Genomic DNA, 6,763 nt, shown 5'->3' with positions numbered 1-6,763 from the left:
AATCTTCTGCTAGGCTGAGTGGCTTAGGCACGTGTTCTTTAATGACAATTATTGTAGCTGCTGGAAGGGATGCTCGAGTGGAACCTGCCTGTAAAGCAGGAGCCAGTTTTTCATTTTGTAGGATGATAGGTTCCTCTGAACACCAACTGCTTCCTATATCATCACAAAAAAAATCGATGCCCTGGAAACAGCCCTTTAAGAACAGATTCAATCAGTATTTAATTACACTACATACAGATAGAACATAAAATATGAGGCAACGTAGCAGAAGCTATTAAATACATAGCAGGTTAAATATGTAATTCAGCAATGGGATACGACCACCCAAAGCAGAAATCATAAAAGCCAAATATTGCTAGGTTTTACTCTGCAGAAGACTTTAGTATCCCATCCCCAAACACGTCCTATTCAAAAATAAAAGATGACCAAGAAATTAAGAGAATTTCCAATCTATATATTTCCTATATGTAATAAAGGGTCAATATTTTTACAAGATTAAAAAATTCTTTGAAGTCAGTAAGAAAAAGGCAAACACTACAGTAGACAAAGACAAGTAAAATTCTCAAAAGAAGAATTAAAAATTTCCAATAAATATATGTTTATAAATATTTTATTTATTTATTTATTCATTTGAGTGAGAGAGAGAGTGCAAGCAAGCAGGGGAAGGGGCAGAGGGAGAGGAACAGAGAGAGAATCTCAAGCAGACTCCCCACTGAGCAGGGGGCCTGATGTGGGGCTCGATCTTAGGACCCTGAGATCATGATCTGAGCTGAGACCAAAAGTCGGATGCTCAACAGACTGAGCCACCCAGGAGCCCCGCCAATAAATTTTGCTTTTACCTTGTGTTAAATGTTTTACATTTTTTTTAAATTTTATTTTTTTAACTTAAATTCAATTAATTAACATATAATGTATAATTTGTTTCAGGGGTACTGGTCTTATGTAATACCCAGTGCTCATTACAACACACACCCAATATTTTTTAAAGTACTTCTTTATTAATATTAGGCATAGAATTAAAATAATAATCAGGGGCACCTGGGTGGCTCAGTTGGTGAAGCGGCTGCCTTGGGCTCAGGTTATGATCCCAGGGTCCTGGGATTGAGTCCGGCATGGGGCTTCTGCAGTGGAGAGTCTGCTTCTCCCTCTCCCTCTGTCTGCTGCTCCCCCTGCTTGTGTTCTCTATCAAATAAATAAAACTTTTTTAGAAAAATAAAGGAGTAATTAAATTTTCACCTTTAAAAAATGACACAAGGTTTTGTTGTTGTTGTTGTTGTTTTGTTTTGTTTTTGTTTCAAACCCAGTATTCTGACGGGGGAATCGGATGTTGTGGAATTTTCCTGAGGGAAACATTTTTAATTCTTCAAGGCTGCCATATGTTTACAATAGGAAAAAAACTGGAAGTAAACTACATGTGCAATAACGGGAGATTGATTTTTATAAATTATGGGACAGCCTTAAAATGGCCACTCTTGTAATCCTGGAAAAGGATGGTATAGAAGAAAACAGGTTGGGGTGATGGATGACCCCTTTCTTACCTGTTTGGTCTGCTGGTCCTGCAAGATGCAGCTCTGGGCAGTCACCTTTGACTTTCAGGAAGGATTAGCCTCTCCTTTGCTCTAATGGGAACTTGGACACTCATTTTAAGGGAGACCTGTTCACAGCAGACAACAATGATTTATTCTGTTTTTTAATATTTTATTTATTTTTATATATAATATTTAATATTTCTGTTATTTGTAACGGACGGTGAACTTTCTCATTCCAGAGCTCGTGTCTTCTTAATTTCTCATAAATCCCCTCCCCCAGCCCCTCTGCACCCAGCACAGCCCTTGGTCCTGGGAAGTTACTCAAGACGTACGTGTTGAAGAACAAAGGAAGGAGGTCATGCTGCATTTTCGTAGCACAGAACATGGAAGCTGGGATCCCCAGGGTGGCCAGGGCTCACAGGCTCCACTCGAGGTCAGAATCAGCTGGATGCTTCCGAAAGGAATGATTCCGAAGCTCCACCTCATACGAAGTAGGGGCCAAGAAATCTGCATTTCTAAACTCCTCATGCAGGCGTGGGTGATGATGTCAAACCAACTCAGGGTCAAGAGCTGCCTCGGGGAAGCCCTGGGCAGAGCAGGTGCTGAGCTGAGCTGGCTGGAGATGGGAGAAGCCAAAGCAAGCATTTGAGGGTGCATTGGGTGGCTGTTTGGATCTGCAGGAGGGGTACAGGTGGGCTTCTGGTAGATTCCGGCTGGGGGCTGCCTGCCCCATGACTCTAGAAGGAGCGTTTCCGGGGAGGCAGGACTGTGAAAGCCAACAGGGATTTCTGCTAGAGCTGAGACACTGATGGGAGATGGGTAAGGGGCGTCTGTCCATCCAGCCTCATGAATGAGCATGAGTGAGACGAGGAAACTGGTTTGTTTGGAAGCTGCAGGACCCAGAGTCAGGGTGGTAGACAGAAGGTCTGCCTGGTGGCACGTACATTACTCCACACATGTCCCACCTCACGGTGACCTTGGGTTTGCCTTTGGATTTCACGTAAGTGCCAATTTTAAATACAGCAATGGCAAAGCTGACCTGGAACATAATCTCGGAATAATTAGTTCTACTTTACTGGAAAATTTTGATCCAGTATCATGGGTTCATCCGGTATAATCAAACAATTTGCTGCTGCAGAAGGTAAGTCACTTCTTGTAGTGGCTGTTCCCATCCCAGGGGCCCTGCTGCAGCCTCGCGTCCTGGGATATTAGGAGGAGCACAGGATGCCACCAGCTGGGCCCACACTTTTGTGTGGGTGTGCCCTTCCTGGGGACAGTGAGGGCCCGCCATGGCTTTCCTTTATGCCTGACACCTAGACGTAAAAATGTCCAGTGATGTTGTCAAGCCTTGAAATAGGATGACTTACCATCTTTGGAGGAGAGAAGAGGATTTCTGCTCAGTTTGAGTCTTGCCTAAGAAACCGCTGCATGCCCCTGAGCTGGGCTCTGGGGGAGCCCAGAAATGTGGCAATGAGAGCCTTGCCAGAAGACAGGGCTTTCTGGAGTCTCTGGGTCTTGCTCCCTGAGGAGAGCAGCTCTGTGATGCTCAGTCTGTGATAGGAGCTGCCAACAAATGAGGCCTGTAGACTCTGAATCAAGTTCAAATCCTAGTAGAATGCCATTCAAGACCTCTTCTGCCCTGGCCTGGCCTTGCTCTAGAAACTTTCCTCCTTCTCTCTCTCTCTCTCTCTGTGCCTTACACTACCCAGCAGGCAGGCCAGACAACCACTTTTCCCTAAGTGTGCTTTTCTACCCCTGGCCCCTGCACATCCTGGCCCGGCTCCCAGGGAACCCCTCTTCCACTCTGGCATTCCCAACCATTCACGGCCCTATCCAAACATCAGCTCTTCCAAGCCATCAGCCTGTATCCTGGTAGCTGAACACAACCTCCCCATCCTCCAAAGCCCTCCTGAATTCTGTTCCTCTTTGTCATCCCACTCTGCCAGAAGGAGCAGGAACTGTCCTGCCTTTACTCTGGGACTGAGGTGTGCTCTCTGATGGCAGGGGCTCTGGAGAGGCCCCCCCAAAGCCAGATGGGAAAAGGAACTGCCATTTGTAAGATGATGACACAGGACGAAGGGCAGGATGGTGAAGAGGTGGGCTTTGGTAAGACTGGGCTGTTGAAAGGAAGGTTTGGAAATGCTTCCCGATTTTTACCAGGCCAACTATGAGACCTTGGGGATTGGTGGTCTGAGCACTGCCCACATAGGGAAGGACACGACTAGATCTCATTTCCCCTTTTTTATTTATAAACTTCTGAGCAGAGAGACAAACTGTTCATTCTAAACTATTCACACATTTATCAGCTTCCCTCTACTTCCCACTGGTGATGACTCTTGAAAATGTGATAATTTGCTTCGCTGGGAGCCCACATTTTGAGCTCAGGATGTGTTTAAACTGTGATACTGGAGCTCTCCGTGGTAACACTCTCTTCCTTGCTCATGAAATGAGCAAGAACCTACATACATTAGTGAAATTCATTTTCTCTCGCTTCCATGCAGATTCTTACAGATTGAGTTTGCTGCTCCTTTTCTTTGCAAAAATGAAAGCCTACAACGGATGGTGAAGCCTTACATGTGCATCTGTTGCAGAGCTCCCCAGGTCGCAACAGTAGCTTCTGCTTCAACTCTTACCGTACGTGTTGACAGATGCTTATCCTTGTGGTGTTTCTAGATTTTACTCTGCCACGTGATAAAGCATGTTTTCCTTAGGCACTTTCCTTATTCTAAATCACTTCATAAATGGTCAACACATAAGAATACCATTATGAACACATCAGCCCTCTTGGCTGGCCTCACTTTCCAGAAGACGCACAAAGAGGAAGATGGTCCCTGGTGGGCCTGCTTGTCTCCTCCCTTACCGCATCCTTACTGGGACACCTCAGTGTCTGTCTTAAGGACAAGCACCCACATGTTTCCATGCCTTGTCGTGGTGTCATCACCAGCACGCCAAGCTGAAACTTAGACATCCTTTGGTCCTTCTGTATGTCCTCTGTTGTCCATGTTCCCTGGATCTTTTTGGATGGACAGGACATGGGCATGGAGGCATCACAGGTCTGGAGGAGGCCAGGGTGCTTCTGACTGTTGTACTAGTGGTGGGGTGACAGTTGCTCACATTCTAGATACATTTGAAGGTGGGCTGACAAGATTTTCTGGTGGATTGGATGAGAGGAGGGAGAGGAAAGAGGAATCAAGGGGGAGATGATTGCCTTGGCCTGATCCAACTGGTGGAAAGTTTGGCCCTCACGGCTGTGGACTAGATGGGGGAGCCATGAGTATGAGGCCCTCGAATGAGTTCAGTGTGGATAGGCAAGCTTGAGGTGCTTAGGAGACAATCACGCAGAGATGAGGAGAAGGCTGTTTGGTCTATGTAGAAGGTGTATGCTCCAGGGATGAGACTGGGGCAGGACAAACACACTTAGGAGCCAGCTGGCCATTGGAATTGGCAATGGGAGGTCATCAGTGACCTTGACCAGGGTGAATTTGGTGGAGTGGTAAAGAGAAGATGTTGGTGGTATGGGGTGCAGAGAACATGGCAGGTGCAGACCAGGAGGCCTATGCATGGACAACTCTTCCCGAGAGCTTTGCTGCAAAGAGCAGGAAAACGGGTCTGGGTGGGGGATATGGGAGGTGGAGAGGTCTTTGGACGTGTTTGGATGATTTCTAGCATTTTGGCTCCTGACCCTGCCCTGCCTGCTGCTGTTCCTTCCAGTGCCCCAGAATGGCTGGTGCCCACGGAAGCTCAACCCTGGACAGGTGTTAATGTGCATCCTTTGGCTTAATGAGGCACCTCATTAAAGCTGACACAGCCAACCATAATGATGCCTTGTGTCACAATTCAAAAATAACAACACGGCAGAACCCTTACCCAGTGCTTTGTCAGCTAATGAGCTCATCCTTAATGTGCCCCTTAATGGCGGACTTACGCACCTCCTTCGTGAGGCAAGCACCGAGTTGAGGAAACACTGAGATTGGGTGACGCGGAGGGGTCCCAGGTTTGCAAAGCCAGATCCTGGCCTTTCATTCCCAACTGCTGATGCCTCCTCAGGCCACAGAGTGGCCCCTGTTGCTGTTCTGCTTCTGGCTGCGTAGTTGAGAAGTTGTCCTTCTGGGGGAGGCAGTGGGGACGAGAAGGAGCTTCAACAGTCTGGGTGCACACAGTTGTGGGAGCTAGAGCCTGGGGCATGGTTGGAGCACATGAGGAATCTGGAAGACTTCTTCCAGTGTGTGTTTGAGGGGGCAGAGTTGCAGTGCAATTCCAGGGTGTGAAATCTTTGCATATTCTTGTCCCGCGCATCCCCCTCACCCATGCTTTCACATTTCCGCCCCAGCCAACACTTCCTAATGAGACCAAAGGACGAGCTTGGGTGCTGGCTTTAAACATCCACGTTTTCGTTATTTGGTTTTAAAGCAAAGTGTTTTAAAGAACGTCTCTGGGTGGTTTCTCTGGGTGTTGGGGCTGTGAAGGGCAAGGCTCACCTGCCCTTCGGACCATCAATTCCCTCTGTACTGTCGTTCTCCGTAGCTTGGGCCACAGGGCTGGGGTTCAAGAGGAATATGCCACTGCTTCCAGTGAGCCAAGAGCTCACTGCTCTCGCTGGAAGCTCACTGGCTGCTGGACGGCAAGAGAAGGGGACGTTTGTGGAAGAAAGTGGATTCTTTCCCTTTTCTGCTGGGAGAACTCTTCCCTGAGCTAAGGAGAACTTTACTATTATTATCCTCCAGGTTCATCATTAATGGCAAGTAATTACAATCATACTTGTCTTGAAGATAGAGCTGAAAAACCCTTCTATTGCAAGTAAAAAGGGGCCTCCACTGCTCCCCATGTTGTCCACAAGCCTTGGGGCTCCCTTCACCAAGAGGCCAGTGCTGCTTCAAAAGTGCCCTGGAGAGGGAAGCTGAGACTCTCTGCTCTTGGAGCAGACCCTGGCTTTGGCTGCCAGTGCTTGCTGCCACCCTGTGTAGCTGGAGTGGGGGCGGGGTGGGGGGGTCTGCCTCCCCTGGTGTGTCTGGCCCGGCTGCAAGGGGGCCGTTGGTTCTCCCAGCTTCCCTGCCCTGCTTGGCAGGTCCGGCTTGCTGTATTGTCTATTTCTATGCTCTGATCTTAGGGCTGGAGTGGGGACACCTTCAGGCATCAGCTCTTCCCTGCCAGGTAGCCCTGGGAACCTTGCCTGCCAGTGAGCCTCAGGGGGTGGTAAGGGAGCTCCTCAGCAGAGCCCTGGGGCATATGATTAT

At 48.0% G+C, this 6,763-nt stretch overlaps 1 long non-coding RNA gene across 1 annotated transcript; it reads left to right on the top strand.

Annotated features, from left to right (window-relative positions):
• Positions 1–2,563: 2,563 nt before the first annotated feature.
• LOC116867965 lies at positions 2,564–6,249 on the top strand. Its single transcript, XR_004382701.1, has 3 exons — positions 2,564–2,670; positions 4,031–4,163; positions 6,054–6,249. It is a non-coding gene; the product is annotated as an uncharacterized LOC116867965 (long non-coding RNA).
• The last annotated feature ends 514 nt before the right edge of the window (positions 6,250–6,763 follow it).

Source organism: Lontra canadensis, unplaced genomic scaffold (assembly GCF_010015895.1).
Source record: "Lontra canadensis isolate GAN:19392208 unplaced genomic scaffold, GSC_riverotter_1.0 scaffold13, whole genome shotgun sequence".
Taxonomy (NCBI): Eukaryota; Metazoa; Chordata; class Mammalia; order Carnivora; family Mustelidae; genus Lontra; species Lontra canadensis.
Note: the sequence above shows the minus strand (reverse complement) of the source record. Positions and strands in the feature narration are given on the sequence as shown.